The sequence below is a fragment of the Athene noctua genome, chromosome 2, assembly GCF_965140245.1.
Source record: "Athene noctua chromosome 2, bAthNoc1.hap1.1, whole genome shotgun sequence".
NCBI lineage: Eukaryota > Metazoa > Chordata > Aves > Strigiformes > Strigidae > Athene > Athene noctua.
The window spans coordinates 51,508,376-51,521,721 of NC_134038.1; the positions used below are offsets into that span (position 1 = coordinate 51,508,376).

The 13,346-nt window shown below is 41.3% G+C and overlaps 1 protein-coding gene across 5 annotated transcripts in view; it reads left to right on the top strand.

Moving 5' to 3' along the window:
- Nucleotides 1-13,346, top strand: part of OSBPL1A (oxysterol binding protein like 1A) — a 75,788-nt gene that overhangs the window by 28,096 nt on the left and 34,346 nt on the right. The gene's annotated exons all lie outside the window — the stretch shown is intronic.

Genomic DNA, 13,346 nt, shown 5'->3' on the forward strand with positions numbered 1-13,346 from the left:
CGTCTTCCAGTTATCTAACAGTGAGCTGCAAACACTGGCTCCATTGTCTAAGCTTGGTTTAAGATTTTTTTTTTTTCATTCCTTTCCAAGCCTTTTTGTCTCCAGTCACGGGTCTTCTAGACTTACTTGAGTCAAGCTCTAGCAGAGTGGAACAAGCATTGCTTTTTTACATTGAGTTTTTTCTTAATCTAATATTAAAGTTGCCAGTTCCATTTGTGGGTGAGGGGGAAATTGTTACTGCAGTGGGTGTGTAGTGTTAGTTAGTATTCCTTAATTGTGTTGGCATGTTGCTTGAAGCCAGACTAAAATAGCTTTCCAGAGTGGAGTATGGCAAAACATATGGTGAAATTGTAATTTCACCTTACTTGAACTTGAACAGTCTCAGTAGGTGTTACAGAGGCCTTATTTTAATGTAGAAGCACATAGATTTGGGCACAGAGGGATAGGCTGAGGTGTGAACTTGAATTTCCATCATAGCTTGTGAAATCAGTCGGTCATGACAGAGGGATGATGTGATCCTGGAGAGTTTTGTGTCTTGGTATTTTTAAACTTCAAACTACTGCAATTCCAGAATATAATGCAGGCTTTTAAAGACACCATAAGCTCATAAGGGAAATTACAGCAGCAATCTCTTCATAAGACTTGAACCTTTCCAAAAAGTTATGATTCTTGAGCATTACAGTTCTTAAACCCATAGCATTTGGTTTTGTTGTCTTTTGTGAGACAAGGCCCTGGTCTTTTGTTACTCAGTGTTGATATCTAGACTGTAGTTATGTTGGTATTGCAAAAGCAGTACATTGGGTTCTGCATTAGGTGTGATAGGACCCCAATTAAATGCTTTAGTATTCCTTCCAAGTGTTTTGAATAGTAAAGCGTAACTCTAAAGTATCAAACTCCAATATAAAAATTTGCCAGAAATACTCTAAAAAAAAGTAATCTTTTTTAGTGTTTGTTTCTCTTCTGATTATGATCTCAGTAATGAAGTTAAGGCTTAGGTGTTGTAAATGTTTGGGAACAACTGCCTTGAGTGCTCTGCTCTGGTGGTAATTGGCTGCTGTTAACTTACCTTCAGGAAGGATAATTCTACCAAAAAAAAGTTGTTTAAAAGCTTCTTTCCTGCCTGTCCTATTGTCTCCAAGCCTCTTTTGTTGTCAGCTGGACTGTTTGACTGCAGCTTGTCTGACTGGGACTCCCTGCTAGGACTCCCTCCCAGTAGAGAGGAATGAGTTGCTCCACAGTGTCCTTGAACTGTGTTGCACATGTTCTGTGAGATCTGGTTCTCTAGAAGGAACGTTTTCTCAGGCTTGGTACCTTTTCTATCTTGCCTCCTTAAGGAGAATTCTTTGCCCTCGAACTTAAATTGTCAGCATACCAGAAGCCACTGCTTAACTCATGATGAGAGGCTTCTAACTTCAGTAAGGCTACCCACAGGGAATGCGCTTTTTAGCCTTTTAGAGACTTTTTGTTCAGTATTGCCCATCTCTGTGCTGGGTAAATCGTAGCATAATTGTGAAATATGCAAATGAAATTGCTAATACAGCACTAACGGGGGGGGGGGGGGGAAGATAAGATATAAAGGTTCGACTCTTCCACTTGCGTTAGAAATGGTGCAGGAGCGTGGTACCTAAACGCTCCATCTGTCCGCTGCTTCTTCCCCCCGCCCCCGGTGCCGCCGCGCAGGGCTGGGCGCGCGCCTTAACGGTGGCGGCGGCGGCGTGAGAGCGCGCGCCCGGGTTCCGGCGGGGGGGTTGGGGGGGGCGCAGCACCGTGCCGGCGAAGGCGTCACCTCTCCGCTCCGCGCGGCGGGGGCTGCCGTGACGCCACGGAGGGGAGCGGGGGGGGGAGCTTCCAAAAATAACCCGCTGCGGCGGGGCTCCGCGCGGGGCGCGCTCTGGGGCCCGCGTACCCCGCGGCTCCGGCGGGAGGGTCCCGCTCCGGGAGCGGCGGGCAGGAGCCCCGGCGGCGGGGCGGGGGCGCTCGGCCCGTCGGGCCATTTTTAGCCTGGCCGGGAGCCGGCTGCCCGCCCCGCTATCCCGGGTTGGTTTTTCCTCCGCCCCGCTCCTTGTCGGCCCGCCGTGGCGGCCGCCCGAGCCCGCGGCCTGGCGGCGCTTGAAGGAGCGGCCCGGTGCGCGGCCCGGCCCGGCCCGGCGGGCGCTGCTGCTGCCGCCGCCGCTGCTGCCAGGCGGGGCAGCTTTCCCCGCCGCGCGGGGCGGGGCCTGGGAGCGGCCGCCTGCCCAAGTCTGTTCCGCCGTATGTAGCGTGCGTGATGGGTTGGGTTTGGGTGGGTTGTTTTTTCCCTTCTTGACATTGGGATGAACCCTTCAGTGTCAAGCGGAGAAGGCAGAGATGAGCACAGATACATCTCGCCGAGCAATCGGAGCGTGCGAGGGAAGGACGAAGATCGTTTGACTGCTTTAATCTGAGCGTTTATTGAGGCGTTTGTGTCGGAGCTAGTGCAACTTGAAACGTTTTCTGCAGTGACTTTGGCACAAGGTTAGTAAGTATTGTTTCAAAGCAGGACTTCCCTTGTACTATTTCTAGTAGATACCAGAACCTGCATTCCAAAAACGGTTTGAGTTCAGTATTTTTGTATTCTAAGGTATTTTTATATAGTCGTGGGAGAAGCTTAACTTAAGGTTCTTTGCGAGCTATTATCTCTGCTGGATTTTCTGGCTGAGTTTAAAATTCATCTCCCAATACTTGAGCTGCATGCACCGAAGCTGTATGAAACTGATAGGAAAGGTATTCTTTAAAGAAATCAGCTTTTTTTTTTTTCCCTCAGCTTACTGCTATATTAACCAGTGCTGGACAAAGCCTGCTGATGAGTATCTTGACTCTCACAAGTTTCACTTTTAACATCAAAGGTTATATTTAACGGTACATTAAGAGCTTGTATTGCATGTGTTTAGAACAAATAGCGGTTGTAAACTGACTTCAGTAATCTGCGGCTTTGATCTTCCTTTGAGGGTGTCTTTGTTCTTTATAGTTTGATTGGTTTGGGTTTTTTTGAAAAGGAAATTTGTTTACAAGCTGATGAAAAAACCTGAGCTGATGAGCGAAGGGATTCAGAAAAGGTTTCTTCATTTCTTGATTTAAATGAGTTGTATACTCAGCTAAGTAGAATTTGTCATAACAAATTAAGCTTGCCATTTTTACAGTAACTTTAAGGTCAAAATACTGTGGGTCATAGTCCTTGGGTTTAGTTATCTTTACCATGACGTAACATACTATCTCTTGTATGTATAACTGATGGACTGTAAATAAAAAATGTGCAAGCAGTTCAACTAGGAAATATTAATCTCTACAAATTCAGTGTACTGCCTCAGTTTATTTCATATTTCTTGGAAACATAGTAAGGGTTAGATGTGTCTGTGTTCTTGTGAATGTACGCATGCATGCTCTTCAGGATACCAATATGTATTCTTAATATGTGTCTGGCTTGTGGTCTGGGAGACATATATGAGCATGGCTGTTACAACTTGGACCTTCCTGGATTGTGAATGAAGAAGGTGTGTGTCCAGATGACTCCTTAATAAGACTTTTTATTTTCCGTTTCCTTGTGGAGGTGAAGGGAGCAGTGGGGGCACACTAAAGTTAAGGGAGAACTATTGATATGGGCACCAGGAACAAATCTGTCTAGAAAAGTCCTGGAGTCTGTCAGTACTCCTTTTCTGCCACCTAGCAATATAGTCAGCTACATTAACCTCTATAAGGTCTTGGGAAAGGCCTTTGGTGGGAGGGAGGGAGAGAGAAGTGAAGAGGGGGTGAGGAAGTGAAATAAAATCAGGGAAGCTATGAAGGAAAAGTTTATGATTTCTGAGTTAAGTCTGGGGACAGGATCATGTCTTGGCTGGCTGGTGTACTAGACCTAGAATCATAGAGTTCTTAGCCCCTCACGTCATGAAACCAGTGCCTGTGTTTCTCTGCTTTTTTTCTCCTTGTGTTTACAAACATAGGACAGCCCTATTTTTCTTCAAGTTTTTTTTTTTTTTTCTTCCTTTCAAGTCACTGGAGCACAACAGAGCAATTCTGTCCATTCTGTTCTGTGGCTCTTGCTGAAAGTAGTGGAAATTAGGAGAAGACCTCGGTGCATCAAGGCCTGTAGGCAATGCCCGAAACAACTGAAAGGCTGTTCAGCCTGTAAACTCGGGGAAGGGAGGAGAGCAGTTTTCAGACAGTTGATGATTGCACTGGGCACAGCAAAAGGTGTCTGGCGTTGAGAGACTGGAGGTGTGTCTGCATCAAAAAACCTTTATTGGCTGTAGGAGCCTCTAACTGTCTTGATTCTTCCTCTCTCCTCCAAATGAGTAGAAATGTACTTGAAATACCTAGTGCGACCTTGAATCTTGTTTGACAGTAGCAAGTTCATTGGAAGCTTCTCTGTGCTCAAACAGGTGCCTGGGTAAAGACTGATGTTTTTCCCTTATGCAGAAGAGAATGATGTATAGGCACTACATACAAGAGAACAAAGGTACCTCCAGGAAAGGCATTTGGCAGGTTGTTTCTCCTGCTAGAACATTGGCAGTTCTAGTTATGCCTTGGTGATTCTTGCTGTACTAATTTTTGGGTACTCTATATGCATGTGTCTTTTCATCTGTGCTAAAGCTCTAAAGAGGAGATATTCAAATTGGAGGAACTTGATAGTGAAATGTTTGCAGATTACAGTGTTCTTCCTCTGGAAGCTTTTTTTTTTTTTTTTTTCTGCTATGGTACTGCAGCCTTGCAGATAAAAAGCAAACTACAGGTCTGCGAAGACAACATCCTTATCAGTATGATGTAAAGGAAGCAGTTTAGTGAGTCCAAAGTATCTAGGAGATAGGGAAGTTTAAAAATGTAACTTTTTTCAGAGGCTCTCCTAGAGAAACCAAGACCGAATAGGTCACCAGAGTGGGCAGAGAAACTACGCAGCAGCCCAGACAGAAGCTTGTTAAAATAACAAATACTGGGACTCCATTCAGGGAAAAGATAAGTAAATATTACTGCTTCTCTTTTATAAAAGGTTATCATGTGTGTTGACAGAATGCTTAAATTTTGAAGCAGTTTTTAAGATCTTTGGTCAAGCAATGTATGCAAAAGACTTCTGGGTGGTAGAGAGTCCTGGCTGACAGAAGGACACCTGTCTGTTACTGTAGGACAAAAGATGAATGCTACTGCTTTGTAGTACAGAAGGGTCCCAATTTGTTTTCTTTTTTTTCCATAAGACTGTGCACTTTGAAAGTTAACCTTTTACTTTACAGCTGGTTTGGATATAATCTGGTGGCAAAGTGATGTACTAATTTATAGCGAGAGAGAAACTGTTGCTGACTTGTAGTTCTATGAGCCTATGTGAAAGCTGGTCACACAACTTGTCAGAAGGCATTCTTCACTTGGTACTGCGTTGCCCAACCCAAAGCACACTGCTAACCTGTTCTTGCACTTTCCAGAGTGGATTAATGCTTTTTCAAAGCTTGGCTTTTAGATATTTTTTTTTCTTGGCAGTTGTTGAGCAGTCTTGTGCAAACCAACTTGGAAGTCATTCATGGGCCTCTGGGGAAACACAGTGCAAAAACATATTGGTTTGAAATGAGACCCTTTCTCACTGTGCTCCTGCAGCTCCCACTCTGAGGTTTACTTCTGAGGTCTTGTCTATGACTTGTTTGCAGTTTTTATTTTTAATGCAAAAACATGGAGAAAAGGGGCTTAGCTGAGGCTGCAGGGGGGGAAGATCAAGCAGCAATTAAATTCAATGGAATAGTATTTGATATAGCAAGCTTCTCAGATAAGAATTATCAATTTGGTTTTCTGTGAACATATTTGAAAAATTGTGTTCTTGTCTTTGTGTAAGCTGATAGGAACAAAAAAATACATAGCATATAAATTTTCTTTCTGTGTTCTCACTACTTACTGCTATGAGGATATTGTTTGGTTTTTTCTCCTTCATGCTTGGAAAACAAACTGGAGTGAGAAGGGTGCACACTTTTATTGTTCTAGTGTCATTGTGATTTCATAATGGCATGTAAAGCTGGTCAGCTTGTTTTCAGTGTTCTGGCTTAAAGTGTATCTGCTGTGTTTTGGAAGAATGGATGAACAGCAGAGTTTGAAAACTTGGTAGCTACCAGACATCCAGTGTATTGTGAGTTAAGGAGTGGTAACATTTCAGGAAAAAAAAAAGAAGCAGCAAAACCAGGATTTCAGGCTGAACCTCTGTGCATAGCTTCGTACTTGTTAACTTTGTTTACTGGGATTTGGCATGCAAGTGTGTGAGATACTTGACTGCAGTGGCAGTCTGGCTGAGTGGTCTGGTTTTGTCTCAGCTGCATAAAACATCAGAATGCTGAACTGGGTAACTGTGGTCACTCACATTTACTATTTCTCTGGAGATGTATTCTCCTTCTTGACACTTCTTTCTTGACACTTAGGGTTTTTACAATGCCTTTTTTCCTTGTAAAGCTGATAAAAGATAGTTTCTTAGAAATAATTTTTAAAGTTGTTGTTCTACATGTGGAAAACACATTTCATGTAGCCTGTCCAGTACTGCATATTAACACGTGCTTTTGAGGGAGATATGATATTTAACTTTTCATTACCCATATGTTTTGGGTGAGGTTGTTTTAAAGGGTTGTCTCTGAGTAGTGTAAGTAACTTAAGGTCACTTAAAGTGTCACTTAACTCTTGTCAAATTATCTTAAATTTGTGGTATGTTTTATTTGGCTTCCTTAAATATCAGTGATTTCAGATCTCTTGCCTTATGGTCTAGTAGGCTGTCTATGTGCAATTGTATAGCCTTTTCTTGAATAAGGGAGGTTGAATCTAAACGTAATTTTCTGCTGTTCTTTGCTGTGTTTTTAGTTGGTGTATTTTAGTCTTCTGGTTCCGTGAAATATAGGGGTCTTCTAGCTATGAATAATATAATGGATAATCTCCCATTTAGACAGTAGTAGTGTGGGGGGGAGGGTATGTTGTCTGGGTTGTTTTTTTTTTATAATTCACTTTGTCACAATCATGGCTTTTCAACCAAAACTGCTTTTTTCACTTTTTTTATTCAATGACTCCTCAGAGTTGATACTATTTTTATAATAGAGGTAAGCTGCTGTGGAATTTGACCTCTCGTCTGATTTTTAATCTCGTGAACTGAACCTGTACCTGTTGGCCTCTCTCTCTCTCCCAGACAGCCAGTGACTTTAAAAGCATTTTTGGTTTTAATATTCAGAAGTGTGTCATCTCTGCTTGTTGTGCTGTCCAGTGTAAAAATGCGTTAGTATGATACTGACTCTGAGTCACTGAGGTTATCACTAAAATTAGTAAATGGGCTGTGTTTAGAAAGTGTTTATGTACTGAAAATAAATCACTAGTATTATAGCTTTTCTTAAAGGTACATGCCAGGCCCTGTCATCAAGGAATGTTAGTAATCTCTTTCTCCAGAGTGCTTGTATTGTTCTTAACATCACCCCCTTTTAAATGCATCTATAATAATCTTTAAAAATAAATGTGGTCAGTGTTATGTACAAATGGGAAGTGCATGCTTATGCCATCCTGTAAGGATAGTTAATAAGCACACACAAAACAAATGATGCTCCATTTATAGTGAAGAGATGAGCTGAATGTTGCTGCACAGGAGTGGTAAAATAGAGGGCCTCTTACGAATAAAGTGTATCCATTTGTTGTGAATATCTTGAAGAGTCCAGTATAAGAGGATGTCCAGCTTTGATGTAAGCATAGCCCTCATCTCAATATTTTCATCTTTGTACAATGCATTTGAGAGTGACACCTGTGATGTGCTTACTTTGTTTGCATACCTTTATGTGGAGCCACTTGTCAGGTAAATGTGGATTCAGTCAGTGGGTTTGAATAGGAATGTTTTCCCTACTCTCATACTTGTCACTGCTGCATTATTAACATTAAAACTTGGGCATCAGTGCAATAACTCTTGGATACATAGGTACACTAGGAGACTTTGAAAATGACTTTAAACCATGCCTATTTGAAGGAAGTCTGCCGTGTATGTCATAATGTAGGGTACTCCTTAGCTTAGAAGTAGAATAGTTTAGTCACAGAAGCGGACTATAAACTTTTCCCTGTGCCAAAGGTGCACTGCTTCCATAATAAAAGCTTGTTCAGGTATGTTGTTTGACCCTTGAACAGAAATACAGCTTCCTATTAAACTTGAAATTCAGTAGTGTTGCTGTTGCAGGTCCCTTTTTTTGAGTCAAGAGCTATGGCAGGAGAAGAGGATAAGGAGAACAAAACTACTCTCACCTTGTCTGGAAACACTCAGTTGAATTGATCAGAGCATCGGCCTCTAGGCCTTGTGCAGGTCTACCATAGCAGAAAAGCATCTGCAGGAACTTGGAGGGTTTGAACTGCTAGACATGAACTAATGGGCCACAGTTGTACACAGGGATTTTATCACCGTGGTGAGGAATAATCTTAAATTGTAAAAATAATGGTATAGCTTCTCTAGGTAATGTGGTAATCCATATATGTCAGCAGTTTACACCTTTCTGGAAATGCCAGCAAGGCTATTAATTGTGGAAATATTCTGTGCTGTGCATGCAAATTGGGTTGTCTGTTGTTCCAGCGAAACACTTTGCTGCAAGGTCAGACAAATCAAATTGAGGTGAAAATGAGCTGGCTGAGCCTTTAAGACAGGTTGAAACCTTAGACAGTTGCATCTGTGCCTATGGATAGCAGAAATCTAGTTTTGTCTGACCTGTATCTCCTCCAGCTATGAAACCACATTCCAAGCCAAGGGCTAAACTTTAATCTCATAGAATAACAAAATGGAAGTGGTTGATAAAGACGTTTGGAGGTCTTGTGGTCCAGTCTCTCTGCTCAGGCAGGGCCACTTAGAGCTGATTGCCCAGGACCATGTCCAGACAGCTTTTGAGTACCTCCAAGGATGGATATTCCATAGTCTCTCTGAGCAACTTGCACCAGTGCTCAGTCACCCTCACAGTAAAAAAAGCGTTGATGTTTAGAGGGTATCTCCTGTGTTTCAGCTTGTACCAGTTGCCTCTTGTCCTGTCAGTGGGCACCACTGAGAAGAGCCTGGCTCCACTTTATTTGCACCCTGCCTTCAGGTATTTATCTAGATTGAGATGCACCCTGAACCTTCTCTTCTCTAGCCTGAACAGTCCTGCAATATCCACACAGTACTTAAGAGGCAGTCCAGTGCAGTAGTTCTAGACAATTGCAGGGAACCATGTGTCACAGATCAGCTGATGACATATGATCAGTGCTTTTTTACTATTGTCTTTGCTCCTACATATAATTTATGGAATCTAAAAAGTGATGTGTCACCCTAGGCTGTCAGATCCTGTTTCAGCTTGGAATGGGAGAACTCTTGTGTTCCTTAGACCTACTTTCATCAAACCTACCTTCTAGTTTTATTCTAGCAGACAGTGTTTTTTATTGGAGAAGCTCATAAGAGTTTACTAGAAGTTTAAGCTGGGGCCGCTTCTCCCTCTCAACTGATGCTACCGGATTGCATATTGGGGAATAATAGCAGATTTATCAGTAAAGAGCTTTGCTACAGTGTTAAATATGTGTCTCTGGGGAGAAGCAGACTTGTTTTACCTACTCAATTCATCTTTGGTTGCTTTTTGCACAAGAAGGACCTGAATAGCAATGAGTAACACAGTGAATTCTTGCAACAAAAAAAAAAAAAAACAAAACCAAACTAATACTAACAACTAAAACCCCACCAGATAAGGGCAAAAGTATTTGAGATCATTTATAAGGAGAGACAATCTGTTCCACTGAATGAGACTACTTGGATTATCTAGCTGTTCTGCATGACAGTGGTGGAGTTCTGTAGTGTCTCCTTGTAATGTATCAGTAGGTGTCATATTTTGGGATCATTTTAGTGGCTTTAGACTGTAGCAGTTATTTCTAACAAAAAGAACTGGGAGGCAGTATTGCAGATTTTGTTCTCAATATGCAAATATCTTTTTGCTAATTTGATCTGAGATTGTGAACTTTCCATTTGGATTTCTGTAGCCCAAAGCATAGTTATCCATTTGTCCTAACTGCCGGGTGAACTTCTGTACCACGTATTCTAATGTCAGGAAATGCTTTATCAGCCTACCCAGGGCCTAGCTGATGGCCGTTGTCTGCTTATGGATAAGGACTGAACAGTGTCTCTGAGGAAAATCAACCCTGAGGAGAGATAAACTTCTTAATGCTGCAAGCCATTCTAAAATCTGAAGTATAAGTGGGATTTCTGCATTTGTGTCTGTCTGTGAAGTCTGATTCTTCGGTACTGGAAAGCTGAGAAGAGCCTGTTCTGGGCTATAGCAAATGAGAATGCTTTCCAAGATGGATTTTGCTTGTAGATCAGAATTCCAACGCTGTGTTGTGAAACTCACCATGGACTTCTGGCCTGTGTAGGAGTTCAACTTGTTAAATTTTCAACTAGTTTGGTTACCATCCAAAGTGAAATAAAAACCTGAGTTTTTCATAAATGCAGAACAACTGTACAGCATGCATGTTTGTTTTAGAATTGCTTTTTAAAAAATCTGTCAGTTATTCTTCATGAATAATTAACAAGATGCCCAGTGCAGAGCTTGTAGAACAGACAACCAGCTTCAGAAGTGTTAATATTTTAATAGGAAGCTGGTTTCACTCTGAGTCAACAACATGTCCAGTTGTGTAGCAGCACTAGTAAGCCAGTACAAGCCAACAAAAACATAGCAAAAACATGACAGCTGCTTCAAAAGAGAAAACATTAAAATACGCATTTGCTGTGATCCAACTGGGAAGAAGTGTGGGGGAGAGAATACAAAGGGGTTGATCAAAGTAACCAGTAGTGTATACTGAAAAATACTTAAGGGAAGTAGTTAGATCAAAACTGCCTTAAGATCTAGTTTCAAAACAGTCCTTAAGAATAAAAAGGAAATGTTTCCTGTGTGCTTTCTTAAGAACCCTTACATGTTAAAGTCTAGTCTCTCTGTTTGTGAGACTAAGCAAACTTCAAAGATGTCCAGAGTCTCTCAAAGGGAAAAGACACAAAAAAAGTTCCTACCAGATCTGAAAACATGCAGTAATATGCTGTTCTAGTCCTTTTGGCAGCAGTATAATATATCAGCTTGAATGAGACCCTTAGTTTGGGTAAGGTTACTTGTGGCATATGCTTCTGAGGAAGTAGATGCTTAATCTTGCTAGGGCTTCAAAGTATCTTTGGGGTATGATGATTTTTTTTTTTTCTTTTCTGGTAATCTTTTAGCTCTGCAACTTGAAACAGTCTTCCCAAACATGTACATCACTGCTGATGTCATTCAGTCCCAGCTTGTTTTGGCATAAACTATTGGCAAACATGAATAGCAGCCATATTTAATTTCAGCTTTGCTCAGAATAGAAACAATACTTAACAGAAAATGACAAAATCAGAAGAAGGCTTTTTGTTTGAACTCCTGATACTTGACTAATCATTATTATAGTACTGGAATGCAAGCAGGGACAGAATGCACTCTGGAAACTGGCAACACCTACAGCTCTCAAACCTAAGGTAGACTTCATGAGATTTATCAGTTTACAGTTAAATCGTCGAAGTAAAATGTGAAAAACAAATACTTTTGAGAAGAAGACTTGGAATTGCCATTAAGTCTCACTCTAGAAAACAAACCAGAAGCTCTGTTAAGTCTTGACTAGTGCAGAATCACTTTGAAGAAAGCAGTTTCTCTGATAAAAAAGCTTAAACCCAGGTTTTTAAGCAGAAACCTGCCTTCTAATCTGCAATCAGAAATGAAGTCTTTGCAGTTTGTTCTTGCACTCCTAGATCAGTTCTTGGCTCAAACTGCAACATTCTCTGCTGGTTAAAACTGCGGTGCTTCGTGAGCCTCCGAATAAACAAACTTTGACATAGCCAAATGTGGAAATAGAAGAGGGGAAGGAAGGCAGCAAGGTCCGTGTTGAGGAGGACATTTCAGTGTCTTAGGAGGGAAAGGTAGGAGGCAAACATCCTTTGTCCTTAGCATGGGGATAGTGGCAGTCTTGAATTACAGATTTTTGTAATAGACTTGTATGTTGGGAGAAGGATGCTGACTGCTCTCAGCATCTCCAGCTCTTTGAATAACAGTTGTCTTGCTGCCTTGATGATTGCCTGTGTTGATGTGATCTTGCCAAAATCTGAGTTTTTTCTGTGTGGACAATAGCTTGGCTCTTGCTTCTAGCAGTGATGACACTGTCTCTTTCTAAGTTTTATGATCATATCTGGTCTTCTCCTTCATTAGCAGAATTTTAATATTTTAATAAGTCAAATATAGGAAAATATTATAACTCTGTACTCAGAAGAATGAAAAATAGCCTTTCCAAATCAGCCCTTGCTAAACTCCTCCTCTTGAACTTTTGAGGTGAACGTTTGTAGTTGACTAACAATGAATGCTTGTGTTCATCTGGGGAATGATTAATGCAGAGTCTTATGAGTTGCTTTACGAAGTCTGTGGTTTCTTCTGTAGGCTTTGAGTTGGGATGTAAGTGAATAGATAACCAGGACTTCAAATTGATACGTATGGGGTTTGCTTGTGTGTATGGCTGTCTTCCAGCCTTTTACAAAAAGTAACTTTATTGGTGACGTTTCCCATATATGAGCCTGAAAGAAAGCTAAATGTTACGTTAGTCTTCTGAGGTATTTTTCTCTTGAATTCGATGATCTCAATAAGATGTGGTACTCTGATGCTGTAGCTGTAGAGTCAGCTGGCCAGACTTCTGAGATGAAGACTGATGCTGTCTTGTGATACAGTAAGTAACCCTTTACCTATCATCAGTGAGCTCAGCTTACCTCCTTGATTAACTGATCACATCTTGGTTTGCATTTCAGTAGTTGCACTAGCAGTAGTTCAAGTCACTGGCAAGTGCTAACTATTTTTGACCAGAGATCTGATAGATCTCTGAAGCTGGGTAAATAGTAAGCTTATAGCATACAGAGAGAAAACCTAAGCAAGAAACAATGGTTGAAGTAAAGCACAATTTTTTTTTGATCAGTCCTCTGTACCCTGGGGTGAACCAAAGCTATGATGAAGTTTACAACAGCTAGTTTACTCTAGCAAATGAAGAGTTACGATACAAGGCTTTAACATATGTTAAGATAGCAGATGTTAGTCACAAGTTCTTTGTGGCTGATGGTGATGAGGAGTGATGAGTCAGCAGGGGGACTCTGTGGAAAGGCCTACATGTACACAGAGAAGAACTCCAAAAGTTTTGTATAAAATATTTACATGCTTTAGGGCTTTAAGAATCCACTGATGTGTTCATGAAACTGATTGCAACTGTTTGGGAACACTTTGTTTTTGCTTTAATGTGAGCTGTCACACTTGCAGTTTTATGATGTGTCATGGGAGTATTCATAAAGCACTCATTTCTTTCTCTAG